Here is a 21034-nt window from a genome sequence, read left to right as displayed (position 1 = left end):
TCCTTGGATTTATGTCACATGGGACTCTCTGTGCTTCTTGGAATTGATTGACTATTTCCTTTCCCACATTAAGGAAGTTTTCAACTATAATCTCTTCAAATATTTTGTCAGACCCTTTCTTTTTCTCTTCTTCTTCTAGGACCCATATAATTCAAATGTTGGTGCATTTAATATTGTCCCAGAGGTCTCTGGGACTGTCCTCAATTCTTTCCATTCTTTTTTCTTTATTCTGCTCTGCAGTAGTTATTTCCACTATTTTATCTTCCAGGTCATTTATCCATGCTTCTGCTTCAGTTATCTTCCATTGATTCCTTCTAGAAAATTTTTAGTTTCATTTATTGTGTTGTTCATCATTTTTTGTTTGCTCTTTAGTTCTTCTAGGTCCTTGTTAAACATTTCTTTTATTTTCTGCATTCTATTTCCAAGATTTTGGATCATCATTACTATCATTACTCTGAATTATTTTTCAGGTAGGTTGCCTATTTCCTCTTTAGTTGTTTGTTCTGGTTGCTTTTTACCTTGCTCCTTCATTTGCTACATAGTTCTCTGTCTTCTCATTTTGTTTAACTTACTGTGTTTGGGTCTCTTTTACTCAGGCTGCAGGTTCATATTTCCTGTTGTTTTTGGTCTCTGCCCCCAGTGGGTGAGTTTCTTTCAGTGGCTTATGTAGGCTTCCTTGTGGAGGGGACTGGTGCCTGTGTTCTGGTGGGTGGGGCTAGATCTTTCTGGTGGTCAGGGCCATGTCTGCTGGTATGTTTTGGGGTGTCTGTGAACTCAGTATAATTTTAGGCATCCTCTCTGCTAATGGTGTGGTTGTGTTCCTGTCTTGCTAGTTGATTGGCATGGGGTATCCAGCACTGGAGCTTGCTGGCCGTTTGGTAGAGCTGGGTCTTAGCATTGAGACAGAGATCACTGGGAGAGCTCTCACCAATTGATATTACATGGGGCTGGGAGTTCTCTGGTAGTCCAATGTCCTGAACTCGGCTCTTCCACCTCAGAGGTTCAGGCCTGACACCAGGCCGGAACAGCAAGACCCTGTCAGCCACATGGCTCAGAAGAAAAGGGAGAAAGAAAGAAAGAAAAAAATATACATTATTAAAATAAAAAGAAGTAATAATAAAAAAAGAAAAGAGAAATCAAACCAATAACCAAATCCACCAATGATAACAAGCCCTAAAAACTATACTATGGTAAACATAAAAATCAGAAGCAAATCAGTCACAGACAGCAAACCCTAAAAGTCTACAGTTGCTCCCAATATCCACCACCTCAATTTTGGGATGATTCATTGTTCAGGTATTCCACAGATGCAGGGTACATGAAGTTGATTGTGGGGATTTAATCTGCTGCTCCTGAGGCTGCTGGGAGTAATTTCCCTTTCTCTTCTTTTTTCGCACATCTCATGGGGTTCAACTTTTGTTTTGGCCCCACCTCTGCATGTAGGTCTCCCTCAGGCATCTGTTCCCACCCTGGCAGGACCGGGTTAAAGGAGTGGCTGATTAGGGGGCTCTGGTTCACTCATGCTGGGGACAGGGAGGGGTAAGGTAGTTATAATTGGAATGCGGGGATTGCCTGTGGCAGCAGAGGCCAGCGTGACATTGCAACAGCCTGAGCCGCACCATGTGTTCTCCCGGGGAACTTGTCCCTGGATCACAGGGCCCTGACAGCGGCCTGTTGCACAGACTCCTGTGGGGTGTGTAGATAGTGACCTGTGCTTGCACACAGGATTCTTGGTGGCTGCAGCAGCAGCGTTAGTGTTTCATGCCCATCTCTGGAGCTCATTTAGGCAGTTATCTGCCTTCTGTGGGCAGACAGGGAAAGATTCCCCTCTCCTTGTGCACCCTGAAACAATGATCTCTTGCCTCTTAGGCAGGTCCAGACTTTTTCCCAGACTCCTGGCTAGCTGTGGCACAGTAGCCCCCTTCAGGCTGTGTTCACGCAGCCTACCCCAGTCCTGTCCCTGGGATCTGATCTCCGAAGCCCGAGCCTTCGCTCCCAGCCCCTACCTGCCCCAGCAGGTGAGCAGACAAGCTTCTCAGGCTGGTGAGTGCTGCTCGGCACCTATCCTCTATGTGGGAATCTCTCCGCTTTGCCCTCTGCACCCCTGTTGCTGCGCTCTCCTCTGTGTCTCCGAAGATTCCCCCTGCCACCTGCTGTCTCCACCAGTGAAGGGGCTTCCTAGTGTGTGGAAACTTTTCCTCCTTCATAGCTCCCTCCCAGAGGTACAGGTCCCATCCCTATTCTTTTGTCTCTGGTTCTTCTTTTTTCTTTTGCCCTAGCCAGGTACGTGGGGAGTTTCTTGCCTTTTGGGAGGTCTGAGGTCTTCTGCCAGCATTCAGTATGTGTTCTGTAAGAGTTGCTCTGCATGTACATGTATTTTTGATGTATTGGTCGGGAGAAAGGTGATCTCTACATCTTATTCCTCTGCCATCTTGAATGTCCCCCCAGTCAAAGTGTCTTGTTCTCATTTTTAGATTTTTGTGTTGCTTTATTTTGCATGTTTTGTGATATTAGTGATTTTTCCTTAGAAATGTATCCATTGTCATTTCTTGGGGCATGAATGAACATGGATTCCACCAGTTCATTTTTATGGATGCTTCTGTTGGGATCATGCTTTGGTGAGCACTACCAGTTGTAGAGAACTTTAATTCTAGGAATGAATTGTTTTAGGACCAGCCAAGTAATGCAAATTCTGGATAAAAATCTACACATGGCCAGCTCATGGTTATAAATTCTAAGAGAAGTAATTTCCTCCTTCTACAGTATACTTCTCCTTGAAGATCACTGAGTTTAACAAGTTTATTTTTTCAATCTTCTCTCTCTCTCTTCTCTAGACTAGATTGTTTTTAGTGATCTATCAAATTTACTGACTCCTCAAATATCTTTGACCTGTTGTTAAGCCTTTGTAGTGAAATTTTATTTCAGGTATTGGATTTTCAGGTTTTAGATTTTCCATTTGATTATTTTTAACAGTTTCTATTCTTGGTTAAGATTGCTTGTATTTTATACATTAATAGCATATTTTTATTTATGTACTTGAATATAGTTTTAATAGCTGTTTTAAAATCTCTGATAATTAAAACTTCTGGTTTTCTTGGTGTTAGTATTCTTTGATTACCTTTTCTTTTGAATGAGGGTCTTATTTTCCTATTTCTTCCTATGTCTAGTAATGTTTTGTTATATCCTGTACTCTATGGTTGAAATATTTTAGAGATTCTTGATTTTATTTTCTTTCCACTGAAGGGTACTAATTTTTGTTTTTTATTGGGGGATAAAAAGTTGATTTGTCTGAACTCAAAACCTAAATTCAGAAACATTATTTCAATTCTCCTAGCTTTAGCTTGGCTGCTTGAACTCGGTCCTGTGTATACATTGTTCAAAAGTCAGCCAGAGATTTAGGTTTACCTTGTACACAGAATTAGAGCTCCCTATCTATGGTTTTCTACTTTATGGAATTTCCTCCCTCACTTTTCAGCTGCTGTGATTGTCCCAGACTTTGTTTTCTGGTTAAGCCAGTAAAACTGTCAGATTTCTATCTGCATTTTCGTCTTCTAGTACTAGGGACTTCTCTTCAGGCTAAAAGCAATATGAAATGTTATACTCATTGCTATTCCCTCCATCCAGCTGTCAACTCCCTCTATTATCTTTCTTCTTTGCTCACTTGCCAATGTCTTCAAGTCGTTTTTTTAAAAATATTTTTTTCTGGATTTTATAGTTTTTTTTTTTTATTTTCAGGATGATTAATGTATTCTATTCAGCCATTCCCAGAAGTACAATCTAGAGGTTAAATTTTAATATTCTTGGCTAGTTTATTTCTAATCCTCTGAGAATGGCTTTATTCCTTTGGAATTAATGCTTTATGTGGGGATCTTATAACAGTCTTAATAATTTGAGTGGGCCCTGAGATTTGTGACATGTCTCAACTCCCATGAGGGCATGAAAACTGAAGTTCAAGTTCATCATATTTGGAAGATCCTCCTCATATATAAGTTCATTTCTGTGCTTTGCTCATCTGTTTCAGTTTCCTACTTTCCTTAATTAAAAAAAATATTGGAGTATAGTTGATTTACAATATTGTGTTAGTTTTAGGTGTACAGCAAAATGAATCAGTTTTATATATACATATATCCACTCTTTTTTAAGATTATTTTCCCATATAGGCCATTACAGAGTATTGAGTAGAGTTTCCTGTGCTATACAGTAAGCCATTGTTGGTTATCTATTTTATATGTAGTAGTGTGTGTATGTCAGTCCCAATCTCCCAGTTTATCCCTTCCCCACCTTTCACTCTTGGTAACCATAAGTTTGTTTTTTAAGTCTGTGAGTCTATTTCTGTTTTGAAAATAAGTTCATTTGTACCATTTTTTTTTTACATTCCACGTATAAGCGATATCATATGATATTTGTCTTTCTCTGTCTGACTTACTTCGCTCAGTATCACAATCTCTAGGTCCATCCATGTTGCTGTAAATGGCATGCATGGAGCCCTAACCTCTGGACTGCCAGGGAATTCCCCTTAATTTTTTGACTTACTTTTTTACTGTGTATTCCTTAATTCCTCACCAGTACATGTGGAAAAAATTAATTCAGCATTTTTAATTGGTATGATGAGCAAGTAAACTTATATAGTCCACCAGCCTATTGGAAGAGTATGTCTGAGAAGAGTTTTAAAAAATAGTAAATCAAATCACATGAACTGATCACTGAACTATTAAAATCCTTCAATAATTTCTGATAACATTTAGAATAAAAATGTTTTAATGTGTTTTAGGATCTTGCGAGATCTAGCTTTAGCTTTTCTCTCTGATATCATCTCGAGTCATTTTCCCTCTCTGTTCCAGTAATAAAGTTCTTTCCGTTCTTTGAACATGGTACTAGCTCTCCCATCTCAAGTCCTTTTGACATGTTACTTTTTTTCTACTTGGAGCCCTTCTCTTTTCACCCTTCATTCTAGTCATCTTTTAGTTCTCTGCTTATTTGTAACCTTATCCAGGAATTTTTCCTTGGCCTTTTAGACCAGTAAGGGACCCCAATTTCTATTATTTTCTCCATCACTTATTTCACTTTTGTAAGACACAGCACTTTATTCAGGTTATGTCTAACCTACTGTACTCCATGGAGATAACAATCATGTCTTTACTTCACCACCATTCTCCAATGTCTAATACAATGCCTGATAGAGAGGAGGTGCTAAAAAGTATTTGCTGATTATTTTGTTTGAATCAGCCACACAAGAATCTTATAAACTTTGGGGCCCAGAGATTTTCTAAACATTTAGGTACAAGTGGTGAATCTTGGATGTTAGTGAGATTACCAAAGTAATATTCTCCTAAAAACCCCAGCAGGTTGGCAGTTCTCTGCACTCTTGTTGATTGTGCACTTTCCCTTACATCAATCTTCCCAAAAGTTATTTTATCATGTTACTCACTTACTCAAAAATCTACTGTGTTCATGTCCTTCTTGTTTAGTCTAACTCTACACTTTGGTATTCAGTTCTATCTATAATCTTATAATTTACCTAGCCAAGTCTGTCTGCCACTACTTCCCAATCAAAACTTTCAAAACAATATCAAATACATCATTCTCTTAATTGTCTTGTTTTTGTACATTATGTTATGTTCTTCAGCTCATGTCATGCCTCATAGTAAGGACTATGTGAGAATATTTTTCTGCCTTGATTCTTTTTCACAGAACCAGCATAGATCCTAAGTACAGAGATAATATGGTACAGTACTTAATAACAATTTTCTGTAACTTGCCAGATATGTATAACCTTGGACAAATTAGTTAGATTTCTGTGCCTCCATTTCTTTATTTTCAAAATTGAGATAATAATAGTAACATATAATGTCTTTGAAATGATCTCTTGAGTTAATATATAAGTTCATAGGATAGGGTCTGGTATATAGTAAGACATCAATATTTTAAAGCTACATTTAACTCCTCTATGAAACCTTCCAAGCCCATTCATTTATTCCATCTCTCAATATTTATGTGAGCTTACTTTGTGCCAAACCCTTCACTAAACATTGCCTGTAAAGCAGTGAATAAGGCACTGTCTCTTACCTCAAGGAACTCATAGAAGACTTCATTAACCAAAACCAGGAGAAAATCAACCATTAGAAACAAACTGAACAATGTCAGAGATGATAGAATTAGTAGGCAAGGACTTTAAAGCAGCTATTATACCTCAAAGTTTTAAAGGAAAAAATAACTTAGAAAAGATATAAAAGGAAGTTTTGGAAGTTTTAGACTGAAAAAATATAACATCTCAAATAAAATAAAAAATTACCAGGTGACTTAAGAGTAGGTTACATATTACAGAATAAAAGGTCAGTAACCATGAAGATATAGCAATAGAAACTATCAATATGTGGAAGCACACAGAGAAAAATACTGAGAAAAAAAGAACAGCAATCTTAATGGCCTGTTGGACAATATTAAGCCACTTAACATACATGTAATTGGAGTAAGAAAAGGAGAGAAATGTGGACAGAAAACAATTTTTGAAAAATTTTCACAAATTTTCCATATTTGAGGAAAATTGTAGACCTACATATCCAAGAACATCAGCAAAACCCAAGCAGGATAACAAAATAAGAAAACTGCATATCAAAATCCAATTGCTGAACACCAGTGAGAAAGAAAATTCTGAAAGGAAGCCAGCATAAAGAGACATAAATAGAAAAAATCCAGAAATTAAAGAGACATGAAAGTGGAACACCATTAAAGTACAAAAGAACAAATATTAAGGTAAAACTAAAATGCTATATCATGCAAAAATACCTTTCAAAATTGAAGTGAAGTAAAGATGGTTTCAGAAGAAAACAAATGTTTAGAGAATTCAACAAAGGTAGATGTTCAATTACAATAATTTAAAGGAAGTTTTTCAGATTATAAGAAAATGATAGAACTTTGGTTTTACCAGTTTGGTTACTGATATGTAAACAACTTGGAAGTTGTCATACCCATCCTTCAAGAAGAAAAAGATGAGGAAACTGAACATCAACATTACTTGTATTCATCAAAGAACTGGGCTTGCAATAGCAAATCACTCTGAAATATGAAGAGACAGGTAAATACAAAGAATCACAACTGAGATCAGTTTACCTGAAGCAGAAGTCTCTAAAGCCATAACTGATAGGAACAGTAAATGGCAATTTTGATGAATTACTGGAAGTTAAGTATGGAAGAGTATGAGAGTAAGAAAACCCTGGGGACCTCAGTCTTATGGAATTTCTCAGCTTTCATTGGTTTTACCTCCAAATACCCCACCAGGCTATCACAGTGAAAATCTGAGAAAGAACTCCTCATGGCTATGGCAGGGGAGGTAAGTATTAATCTTTGTGAAATACTCCCAGAGTACTCTCCATAAAAAGTCCTATAGTCCAAGGGAAAAGATTTTAACAAAGCCTTTTCCACATGGAGGGGGAAGAAAATTCCAGACACCCTAGCCTCTTTAACCTTATTGTTTCACCTAAAGGGTAAAATTTTAAAAAGCTGTACCACTGGAGAATCACCTGTGAAGGTCACAGTCAAGAAACAGGCCCATCAAAAGACTGAGATTTAATCATAATTGTATAGAATGCTTCCCCTCTCTCACATTTCACCACCACACCAACAGGATCCCAGTATAAAAATAGTAGATTACAACCAAAGGGTATTCTTTAAAGTGTCCCTCAATTGAGATTTATTTGAGGTTTTTCTAATGATTAAAAAGAGGTTATGTGTTTTTAGAAAGACAACCAAAGATATAAAGGGCCGTTTTCATTATAATTGGCCCTCTGTATCCACAGGTTCTGCATATGTGGATTCAACCAACCACGGATTGAAAATATTTGGAAAAAGAAATTCCAGAAAATTCCAAAAAGCTTGAATGTGACACAAAATAGCAACTAGTTACATAGCATTTACATTGTATTTACAACTATTTACATAGCATTTACATTGCTTTAGGTATTATAAGTAACCTAGAGATGATTTAAAGTATACTGGAGCATGTGCATAGGTTATATGTAAATACTACACTATTTTATTAAGGGACTTGAGCATCCTCAGATTGTGATATCCTCAGGTGTTCCTGGAACCAATCCCTTGTGGATACCAAGGGACAACTGTACATCATATCAAGGGTTATCAGCATGATTTATCACTGTTGATATAAACCTTGATCGTCTGGCCGAGGCTGTGTTTTTCAGGTCTCGCCCCTGTAAATCCACTCTTTCTTCATCCTGTTCACATGGGACTATCTGGAAAGAAGTCACTATGCTTACCCCACATTTAAGGACTGGTACAATATGCTTCACCATCTTGAGGGCAGAATATCTACATAAATTATTTGGTTTTCTTCTACATGGGAAATTTGTATCCTTCCCACTATATATTTATTCAAAAATTTACATATATTACTGTGGACTCATGGGTATTTATTTTATACATTGAGTTATAATACACTAACATCATTTGTTTTGTTTCTCAAATTGTTCTACCTTTACCCAATTTGTTTCAGTAGGCTCTGTGTCACTTTGACATGTTCCCCTTATTGTATATGTGTGTTTTGTTCTTTTTTGTTCTTTTTTCTTTTTTTAAAAGAATTGATTAAGAGATAAGCACAGGATCCTCTGGACCATGGAGTACGGGCCCCAAAGTCAACTCAGAGGAATAGTCAGAAAGTGAATTGTTAAGAAAAAATTTGTTTAAAAGAATTGCTAAAGAAAAAACTACAAGTAGTTCTTTGTGACTATGGCATATAGTGGGAAGAAAAGAGAGGTAAGAGATAAACTTGAAGAGATTGGAAGGTACATAAATGATCTCATAAACTTGTCATGACAGGATCCTTAACCCATTAGTCTTACTTGTCAGTTGAAGCATCTTGAGAGAAAACTATAAGCAACGTATTGCTATCAAGTTGTTGAGATGGAAGATATGCCCTTTGCACTGACACAGTATTCATCTTTTTTCTCTTTTCCTCAAATAATAATAAAATTCCTAGTATATGCTAAGCCACATAGTAGGTAAGAGATACAGCAATAAATAAGGCCTGGTCCCTGCTTTCAAGGAACTCACATTTTACTGGGGTGCACAGACAAGCAAACAGGCAATTATAATAAAGAGTGAGAAGAACTGAGGCACAGGCAAGTGCCAGGAGCTGAGGAAGCACAGAATGGGTACAGAACTCAGTTGTATAAGTGCATTGTTGTAGAGGCTGGAGAGGAATAGTTCAGAAACAGCTTTACAGAGATTCTAACAATGCAGAGAGCTGACATAAGCCAGGTGAAGAGAGCAGGGAAAGTAAGGGAAATCCAAGCTCTGAGAAAAATATATGTAGGCTGGCCCATCTTCATCTCTCTCTTCTCTAGATACTGATCTTGTTTATTGTCTGAGCTACTCATTTTGGGATTGAATCATAATTTATTTTATATAGCCTTATTTTGTTTAGGATGACTATATTAATTTTGTCTTTCTAGTGAAAGTATAAACATCTTGTAATCGGAGATAATGTCCTGCAGTTTTCCCGATTATGATAGCAAGCAGCATTGGATAGGAAAAAAAAATTACTCCATTAATTTACTGAATTAGTTGGTCAATATTCTCCCTCTTTAGTCAGCCATAGGTTATTTTCTAAAGCAAGTACACAATTCCCCTCTCCCTCCCCCTTGCCCGCTCCCTCTCTCTCTCCTCTCTCCTCCCTTTCTCTCCTTCTCTCTCACTCACTCACACACACCAAAGAAAAAAGGTGCTTTAAACTTTTCAGTCTTTTATATTTCTTTAAGCTTTTTTATTTGCACTCTTCTAAAACAACTGTATAACACCTACATTCTTTTCCAAATACAGAATCCTAAACTAAATGTTGTTCCATGTTCCATAGTAAGGTTTTAATCAAGGCCAAGTACAAACAGAATATTACTTACTGGGTTTTACATATTGCTTGTTTCTATAATTATTTACCATTTTTATATTCTTAAATTCTGTAAGTTATACATTCCATACTCTTTTTTGGAGAATTTATTGAAGTATAGTTGATGTACAATATTACATAAGTTATAGGTGTACAACATAGCAATTCACAATTCTAAAAGCTTATACTCCATTTATAGTTATTATAAATTGGCTATATTCCCTATATTGTACAATATATCCTTGTAGCTTATTTATTTTATACAAGGTGGTTTATATCTCTTAATCCCATACCTCTATCTTGTCCCTACCCCTTTCCCTCCCCCACTCGTAACCACTAGTTTGTTCTCTGTATCTGTCTGTTTTTTATATTCACTAGTTTTATTTTTTATATGATAGCATATAAGTGCTATCATACAGTATTTGTATTTCTCTGACTTATTTCACTTAGCATAATATCCTCCAAGTCCATCCGTGTTGTTGCAAATGGCAAAATTTCGTTCTTTTTCATGAGTGAGTACTATTCCTGTGTGTGTGTGTGTGTGTGTGTGTGTGTGTGCGCGCGTGCGTGTGCGTGTGCACCACGTCTTCTTTGTCCATTAATCTGTTGATGGATACTTAGGTTGCTTCCTTATCACAGCAATTGTAAATAAGGCTGCCGTGAACATTGGGGTACGCGTATCTTTTTGAATTAGTGTTTTTACTTTTTTCAGGTATATACCAGAAGTGAAATTGCTGGGTCATATGGTAGTTCTATTTTTAGTTTTTAGAGAAACCTCCATACTGCTTTCCACAGTGGCTGCATCAATTTACATTCCCACCAACAGTGTATGAGGGTTCCCTTTTCTCCACATCCTCACCAACATTTGTTATTTGTGTTCTTTTTGATGATAGTCATTCTGACAGGTGTGAGGGGATATCTCATGTGGTTTTAATTTGCATTTCTCTGATGATTAATGATGTTGAGCATCTTTTCATGTGCCCATTGGCCATTTGAATGTCCTCTTTGGAAAAATTTCTACTCAGGTCTTATGCCCATTTCTTAATTGGGTTGTTTGTTTTTTGATGTTGAGCTGTTTATATATTTTGGATATTAACCCCTTATCAGTCATATTATTTGCAAATATTTTTTCACATTCAGTAGGTTGTTTTTTGATTTGTCAGTGGTTTCCTTTGCTGTGTGAAAGCATTTAAGTTTAATTAAGTCCCATTTGTTTATTTTACCTTTTATTTTCTTTGCTTTGGAGACAGATCCAAAAAAGTATTGCTGTGATTTATGTCAGAGTGTTCTGCTTATGTTTTCCTCTAGGAGTTTTATTGTTTCTTGTCTTACATTTAGATCCTCAATCCATTTTGAGTTTACTTTTGTATATGGTGTTAGAGAATGTTCTAATGTCATTCTTTTACAGGCAGCTGTCCAGTTTTCCCAGCACCACTTATTGAAGAGACTGTCTTTTCTCCGTTGTATATTCTTGCCTACTTTGTCTTGTATTAATTGGCCATAAGTTTGTGGATTTATTTCTGGACATTTTATTCTGTTCCATTGATCTATGTGTCTGTTTTTTGCCAGTACCATACTGTTTTGATTACTGTAGCTTTGTAATACAGTCTGAAGTCAGGGAGCGTGATTCCTCCAACTCTGTATTTCTTTCTCAAGGATGTTTTGGTTATTTGGGGGTATTTTGTGTTTCCATGCAAATTAAAATTTTTGTTATAGTTCTGTGAAAAATGCCATGGGTATTTTGATAAAGATTACATTGAATCCGTAGATTGCCTTGGGTAGTGTGGTCATTTTAACAGTATTAATTATTCCAGTCCACGAACACAGTCTATCTTGCTATCTATTTGTGTCATCTTCAATTTCTTTCATCAGTGTCTTTCCAAGTATAGGCCTTTTCCTCCTTAGGTAAGTTTACTCCAAGTATTTTATTCTTTTTGATGCAGTGGTAAATGGGATTGTTTCCTTGATTTCTCTTTCTGATAGTTCCTTGTTAATGTACAGAAATGCAACAGATTTCTGTATAATAATTTTGTATTATACAGCTTTACTGAATTCATTGATGAGATCTAGTAGTTTTCTGCTGGTGTCTTTAGGATTTTCTACGTATAGTATCATATCATCTACAAACAGTAACAGTTTTACTTCCTTTCCAATTTGGATTCCTTTTATTTCTTTTTCCTGTCTGATTGCTATGGCTAGGACTTCCAAAACTAAGTTGAATAAAAGTGGCAAGAGTGGACATCCTTGTCTTGTTCCTGACATTAGAGGAAATGCTTTCAGCTTTTCATCATTGACTATGATGTTAGCTGTGGGTTTGTCATACATGGCCTCTATTATGTTGAGGTATGTTCCCTCTGTGCCCACTTTGCTGAGAGTTTTCAACATAAATCAATGTCGAATTTTGTCAAAAGCTTTTTCTGCATCTATTGAGATGCTCATATGATTTTTATTCTTCAATTTGTTAATATGGTGTATCATATTGATTGCAGATATTGAAAAATTGTTGCATCCATGAGTAAATCCCACTTGATCATGGCGTATGATCCTTTTAATATGTTGTTGAATTTGGTTTGCTAGTATTTTGTTGAGGATTTTTGCATGTATGTTCACCAGTGATATTGGCCTGTAATTTTCACTTTTTGTGATATCTTTGTCTGGTTTAGGCATCTAGGAGATCCTGGCCTTGTAGAATAAGATTAGAAGCATTCCTTCTCCTGCAATTTTTTGGAATAGTTTGAGAGGGTATGTATTAACTCTTCTCTAAATGCTTGGTAGAATTCACCTGTAAAGCTATATGGTCCAGGACTTTTGTTTGTTCAGAGTTTTTGTTTTTTAAACTGATTAAATTTTATTGCTGGTAATTGGTGTGTTCTTATTTTCTATTTATTCCTGGTTCAGCTTTGGGAGTTTGTACGTTTCTAAGAATTTTTCCATTTCTTCTAGGTTGTCCATTTTATTTGTGTACAGTTGCTCATAGTAGTCTCTTATGGTCCTTTGTATTTCTGTGGTGTTGGTTGTAACTTCTCCTTTTTCATTTCTGATTTCATTGATTTGGGACCTCTCTCTTTTTTTCTTGAATAATCTTGCTAAAGGTTTACCTTTACAAAGAGCCAGCTTTTATTTTCATTGATGTTTCCTATTGTTTTTTAGGCTCTATTTCATTTATTTCTCCTCTGATATTTATGATTTCTTTCCTTCTTCTAACGTTGGGTTTTGTTTTCTTCTCCTTTTTCTAGTTCCTTTAGGTGTAAAGTTAGGTCATTTTTTTTTTGAGATTTTTCTTGTTTCCTGAGGTAAACTTTTATCACTGTAAACTTAACTCCTAGAACTGCTTTTGCTGTGTCCCATAGTTTTACATCATCTTGTTTTTGTTTTCATTTGTCTCCAAGTATTTTTTGATTTCCTTTTAATTTCTTCAGTGACCCATTGGTTGTTTAGTAGCATATTGTTTAGCCTTCATGTGTTTGTTTTTTGCATTTTTTTCTTGTAGTTGATTTCTAGTCTCATAGCATTGTGGTTGGTAAAGATGCGTGATATGATTTCAATTTTCTTAAACTTACTGAGACTTGTTTTGTGGCCTAGCATGTGACCTGTAGTAGATGATGTTCCATGTGCAGTTGAAGAGAATGCATATTTTGCCTTGGGCTGGAATGTAGTGTATACACACACACACACACACACATATATAGCTATTGATATAGATATATAGATATCTATTAAGTTCATCTCGTCTAATGTGTCCTTTAAGGCCAGTGTCTCCTTGTTGAATTTCTGTCTGGATTATCTGTCCATTAGTGTAAGTGGAGTGTTAAAATCCCCTACTATTATTGTGTTACTGTCTATTTCTCCCTTTATGTTCATAATATGTGATTTATGTCTTTAGGTGCTCCTATGCTGTGTGCATATACATTTACAATTGTTATACCTTCTTCTTGGATTGATCCTTTGATCATTATGTAGTGTCCTTATTTGTCTCTTGTAACAGTCTTTATTTTAAAGTCTCTTTTTTTCTGATATAAGTATTGCTACCGTGGCTTTCTTTTGATTTCCATTTGCATGGAATACCTTTTTACATCCTCTAACTTTCAGTCTGTGTGTGTCTTTAAATCTGATGTTTAAGTCTCTTGTTTGCAGCATATATACAGGTTTTGTTTTTGTATCCGTTTAGTCTCTCAGTGTCTTTTGATTGGAGCATTTAATCCATTTACATTTAATGTAATTATTGATGTATATGTTCTTATTGCCACTTTTGTTAATTGTTTGGCAGTTGTTTATGTAGATGTTTTTTGTTCCTTTTTCTTCCTCTGTTCTCTTTTCTTGTGGTTTGGTGATTATCTTTAGTGTTATGTTTGGATTCCTTGTGTGTGTGTGTGTGTGTGTGTGTGTGTGTATCTAGTATAGGGTTTTGCTTTGTTGTTACCATGAGGTTTACATATATATGTGTGTGTGTGTATATATATATACACATACATACATATATATATATATATATATATGTGATTGTTTTAAGTTGCTGATCTTTCAAATCCCTTTTTTTAAAAATTTTTACTGGAGTGTAGTTGATTTAAAATGTTGTCTTACATATATATGGAGTTAAAAAAATGGTTCTGATGAAGCTAGGGGCAGGACAGGAATAAAGATGCAGATGTAGAGAATGGACTTGAGGACATGGGGATGGGGAAGGGTAAGCTGGGACGAAGTGAGAGAGTAGCATTGACATATATATATATACACTACCAAATGTAAAACAGATAGCTAGTGGGAAGCAGCTACATAGCACAGGGAGATCAGCTTGGTGCTTTGTGACCACCTAGAAGGGTGAGATAGAGAGGGTGGGAGGGAGACACAAGAGGGAGGGGATATGGGGATATATGTATACATATAGCTGATTCACTTTGTTATACAACAGAAGCTAACACAGTATTGTAAAGCAATTATGCTCCAATAAAGTTGTTAAAAAAAGAACAAAGAAAAAAATGCTCTGTTAGTTTCAGGTGTACAGAAAAATGAATCAGTTATACATATACATATATCCACTGCTTTTTAGATTATTTTTCCATATAGGTCATTACAGAGTATTGAGTAGAGTTCCCTGTGCTATACATTAGGTCTTTCCTTATTAGTTTTCTACCTTATATATAATAGTGTGTATATGTCAATCCCAATCTCCCAATTTATCCCTCCCCCCTCCCCCCAGAAACCATAGGTTAGTTTTCTACATCTGTGATTCTATTTCTGTTTTGTAAATAAGTTCATTTATAGCATTTTTTAGATTCTACATATAAGTCAAATGCATTTTAACAACCCTGTATTTGTACTCTCCTCCCCTCACAACTACTTTTTTTCATATCATATTTTACATCTAATTGTTTTGTATATCCCTTAACTGCTTATTGTGGATATAGACGATTTTACTACTTTTGTCTTTTAACCCTCCTTCTAGCTTGTGTGAGATGATTTCCTACCTTTACAGTATGTTTGCCTTTACCAATGAGCTTTTTCCTTTCATAATTTATGTGTCTAGCTTTGGCCTTTTCTTTTTCACTTAGAGAAGTTCCTTTAACCTTTTTTGTAAAGCTGGTTTGCTGGTGCTGCATTCATTTAGCTTTTGCTTGTCTGTGAAGCTTTTGATCTCTCCATCAAATCTGAATGAGAGCCATTCTGGGTAGAGTATTCTTGGCTATAGGTTTTTCCCTTTCATCATTTTAAATATATTGTGCCACTCCCTTCTGGCCTGCTGAGTTTTTGTTGAAAAGTCAGCTGATAGCCTTATGGGAGTTTCCTTGTATGTTATTTGTTGCTTTTCCCTTTCTGCTTTTAATGTTCTCTCTTTATCTTTAATTTTTGCCATTTTAGTTACAGTGTGTCTTGGCATTTTCCTCTTTAAGTTAATCCTTTATGGGACTCTCTGTGCTTCCTGGACTTGGATGTCTGTTTCCTTTTCCAGGTTAGGGAAGTTTTCAGGTATTATGTCTTTAAGTATGTTCTCTGCCACTTTCCCTCTCTTCTCCTTCTGGGAGTGCTATAATGTGAATATTATTGTTTTTGATATTGTCCCAGTGGTCTCTTAAACTGTCTTCATTTCTTTTCATTCTTTTTTCTTTTTTCTGTTCAGCATCAGTGATTTCCACTACTCTTCCAGCCTGTTCATTCATTTCTCTGTATCATTTCATGCACTGTTGATTCCTTCTAGTGTATTTTTCATTTCATTTACTGTATTCATCTCTGTTTGGGTGTTGTTTATATTATCTAACTCTGTTAAAAACTTCTAACTTCTTGCTTTGTGCATCCATTCTTTTCCTGATTTCTTTGATCATCTTTATGATCACTACCCTGAACCCTTTCTCAGGTAGACTGCCTATCTCCACCTCAGGTTTTATCTTGTTCCTTCATCCAGAACATGTTCCTCTGTTATATCATTTTGCCTGCGTCGCTGTTTGTATGTATCTGGTGTGTTAGTTACACTTCCCAGCCTTGGAAAAGTGGAGATATCCTATATATCCCAGCAATGCACTCCCCTCTCATTACTTAATCTGTGTGCTCTAGGGTTTCCCCCTATAAGGACTACATGGGTCCTTCTGTTATTGTGGTCTGACCATGTGGGCATTCTGGTAAACTTGGTTGGCCCCCAGTCTGGTTGGTTTCCCAGCCCTGCTGTGTGTGGAGGCTGCCAGCTGCTGGGTGGTGTGGTCAGGTCACAAGGCAACTGAATACAGAACCCCAGGGGGCCCCAGGGCTAGTGCTGGCTCACTGGTGGGTGGAATCAGGTTCCAGAAGTCTCTGGGGCTGTTGCCCACCCACTGGTGGGTGATGCCAGGTCCTGCGTTAGTGCCAGCCTACTGTCAGACAGAGCTGGGTCCCAGAATCTGGCTTCAGCATTCAGGCTTCCCAGAGCTGGTGTCAGATTGCTGGTGGGGGTGTGGTTTCTAACACATTTGGGCCTAGGGTGTTCTAAAGCTTGTGTTGACCTGCTAGTAGGCAGATCCAGGGCCCAGTTGGTCCCAGAGTGGGGTCTGGCCTAACGGTGGGCAGGCTGGGTCCACAGGCTGTGGGATTATGGCTTTCTTGCATCTGGTATCTGCCCCCTGGTGGTTGGAACTGCTCCAGAGGCTACAGAAGACTTCCTGGAGGGCATGGTAAGGGCCCAGGTGATTCTGGGGCTGGTGTATGCAGCTGTATCCTGGGCCCTCTGGTGGGCAGGGCCATGTCCAGAGGTGGCAGCTGGGGGCTCAGAAGGTCTTAAGGCAGTCTTTCTGCTGATGGGTGGTGCTGTGTCCCTTCCCAGCTAGTTGCTTGGCCTGAGCCATCCCAGCACTGGTGCCTACAGGTTTTTGGGCCAGGGCAGGGCTGGGGCCTTGGGCTAATAAGCTAGAGGGAGGATTCCACAATAGTACTTGCCAGTGCCAGTGTCCATGTGGTAGAAGGAGATTCCAAGAATGGCTGCCACCTGTATCTGTGTCCCCACGGTGAGTTGCAGTTGCCTCCTGCCTGTCTGGGCAACTCTCCAAGATTAACAGGTAGGTTTGACCCAGGATCCTATCAAGTTACTGCTTCTGCCCTGGGTCCCAGAGTATGTGAGATATTGAGTATGCCCTTTAAGAGTGAAGTCTCTATTTCCCCCAGCCCCCAGGATCCTCGAAAGTAAGCCCTGCTGGCCTTCAAATCCAAATGTTCTGGGGGCTCGTCTTCTTGATACAGGACCCCTGTGCTGGGGAGTATGATGTAGGGCTCAGATCTCTCACTCCTATGTTTCTCCTATAGGAGAACCTCTGCAATGTAATTATTCTCCAGTTTGTTAGTTGCCCACCTGGGGATATGTGACTTGACTATATTGCAAGTCTGCCCTTCCTACTCATCTCACTTTGGTTCCTTCTTTATGTCTTTAGTTGTAGAAGATCTTTTCTGGTAGATTCTTGTCTTTCCCATGGATGGTTGTTTTGCAGATAGTTGTTATTTTGGTTTGTTTGTGAGAGGGGGCAAGCTTATGGTCTTTCTACTCCACCATCTTGGCTGATCTCCCCCTACATTCCATACTCTTGAGTAATTTTCTTTTTAACATTTTTTGTCTCTTTTTAATTCTAATATGGAAAAATTCTGATTAATGTCTAGTGACTACTATATCATGTTAGCCATTATTATTCATCTCATCATCATCTTCCCCTCAAGCCATTTTCTAATATAATTTTTACTTCCATTTATTTGTGTTTGTGTCACAGTGTTTGTATGACCTTACACTTTAAGAAATTTCTTGTGTTTAATGAATCAGTTTGAAATGTTATCTCGAATCTGTACCTCATTTCAGTAATAGATCCAGAGGGCTGGAAGAGAGCTTCAACTTTTACAGATAGGGAAACAAACTCAGAAAGTTTATTAACTTTCTCAAAGTCACACAGCTCTTTAGTAGTGTCAAAGAGCCTTAAGCCAAAGAAATAAAGTACTAAATATTGGTAGCTTGTTTTGGAGGGCAGCAAAATCTTCCCAGAATCTGAAATAATACCATAACTACCTACTCTAATGACTAGCCAGAGATAAAAATATGGGAAAGATTAAGACTTGGTAACATGGAAACATTAAAATGGTATTTGCAGCCATATAATGATCCCTTTTTCCCTTTCTATAAATAATATCAATTTGGTATAGAGGGAAATAAAATGTACCTGATGTTATTTGTTCTTTGTGAACCCATGTTGCTCATTATTCAGCATTTTGTGCCCCTGCAGGCATTTTCAAACTGATAGCGTAATGACGTTTCCCACTATCATCCCAGGTACTGAATTTAAGCTAACAGGTCTACAATTTTCCAAGATCATCCTTTTTGTAAAATTAGGCATTGAACTCTTTCAGTCTTCTGGCATTTCTGAGCAACTTCCTCAAAATAGCAGCAAAGAGCTTTTAAATACATGCACCATTGCCTTTAGAATTCTTTGTCGCTGATCATTAGGACCTGCTGATTTAAATACCATCTAGAGTTTTCAAGTTATCTCCAACTATTTCCATCCTCAACTTACATTGTCTCAGTGCAGTGTCTTATAGGCAGTTATCCAACTGCCTTAGACATAGGAGAAAGAGAAAGAAATGAAGAATACACTTAAAAGCATTCCTAAGCAACTGATTAAAATTTAATTTTTTGAAACCCATACTAATTTCAGATTTCTTCATTTTCTTGGCTTCTAAAAAAATTCTTCATTTCTATAGGGAGTTCTTTTTAATTAATTGTTGAGATTTTTGCTCCAGATCCCCAAAAGCAAGGGATACATATTCTCTTAAGTCAGTGACCTTCAGATAAGGTATTAATTCTATGTTCTTCCGGTTGACGTAAGTAGATTGTTATATGACTCATCTAATAGGATGAATGTGGATTTGGGTAAAAGAATATTGGTTGAAACAAAAACAAAACAAAGTACTGCTTTCCAATTATGCAGCAAATCACTTTAGCTCCAAGGATATGAAATGTTTCCTTAGCAGTTGGAGGAATTTCTTGATGTTATATTAACAATAAGTGGGCTTTCCTAGTGTTCTTTGAATCCAATTATATCTTAAGTGATAAATTTTAATTATATCTTTTCCAATTTTCAAAATGTTTCCATTATGATCATAAAGGAAGTAAAAGCACTCTGCATTTTATAATCAGATCAGACTATCTATGAAACTTCAAGGCATCTAAACAACACTTATTATCCTCATCACCAGAAGAGAGAATTTCAATTGTAGTTCCAACCAGGGAATATTTGGATGAGATAATTAAATGTTGTAAAGTTAGTGATGAAATTGGAAGTGAGGAATAAAATGGATTTTTAATAATTTCTAGCAAAAGGATTTAGTAAGTACCACATGATAAACTAATACATAACTCTGCAGGATTACTTAAGCCTTTTTTTTCTAGCTGCACAAAAGCCTTGGAGATAAAAAGATAAATAAAAATTAGAAATATTTGGACTAAATCTTTGCATAGTAATCAGTAATATGGTAATAAAGTTTCTCTAAAAGATGGCATACCAAATTAAATCAGGAAAAATTCACAGTAAACAAAAAATTTTATCTTAATAATCTGACCTCTGAATCATTGAATTGAGGTATAACTGTAAGGGAAAGCTCTCTGCAAATTCAGGTTGATAGACTAAGCAAACTCTTCCTTGGAGTGGCCAATGAGAAGGAAGAAATGATTTAACAATTTGAAGATGGTGTAATTTGGCCTTCTAATATGGTGAGTCACAGTCCATGGCTTAGTCAGTTCAGGATGCTATAATAAAGTACAACAGAATAGGTGGCTTATAAACAACAGAAATGTATTTCTCACAGTTCTGGAGACTGGGATCAGGAGGCCAGCTTGGTTGGGTTCTGGTGAGAACACGCTTCTGGGTTGCAGACTGACTTCTTGTATCCTCACATGGTGAAAATAGAGCTGACTGGATCTCTGGCATCTTCTTACAATGGCACTAATCCCATTCATCAGGGCTCCACTCTCATGAGTTAATTACTCCCTGAAGCTATCCAAATACTATCACTTTGAGATTAACGTTTCGACATATGAATTTTGGGGAGACACAACTTTCAGTCCATTGAAATCTACATTTGGGCTTTAATTTTATAATCACAAAGCCTATTGTAATTATTTCTGGTCACTTTGGCCAGGGTAATTTACATGATGATCAAGAGGTGAAGTAGCTCTTACTTGTTTTTATTTTCATAATATGATCCTTATTTTATTCTACTATCTGAAATAAAATTTATTCTTATTAATAATCTTTATCTGAGTATAAACTATTAAAAGATAAATGAATGGTAATTCAATTATTTTCATATAAAGAGCTTCAGGCTTTAATGTATGTTTTAATATTTCATTCAAAAACTAAAATGTCATAACATGAATATTTTAATTGAAATCTATACACCTTCCCTATTACTCATGATTTCCTGATGAAAAACACTGTACTACCACTCCCACTCAACTATTAACCAATTATAAATTTAAAACTGTATTTTAATTATTATGAACTGCCTTAAAATATAAATTATTAAATTATATCCCTAGAATTATTAATAATATCTTCTAGATAAACAAATGAAGGGAGTTGCCTCGCTTTGATATTTTTTTAGATTTCTCTTGGGATTTATAGGGTGGTGGTACTAATAGTA

This window comes from Stenella coeruleoalba, assembly GCF_951394435.1.
Source record: "Stenella coeruleoalba genome assembly, chromosome: X".
Lineage (NCBI taxonomy): Eukaryota > Metazoa > Chordata > Mammalia > Artiodactyla > Delphinidae > Stenella > Stenella coeruleoalba.
This window is presented reverse-complemented; position numbering follows the sequence as displayed.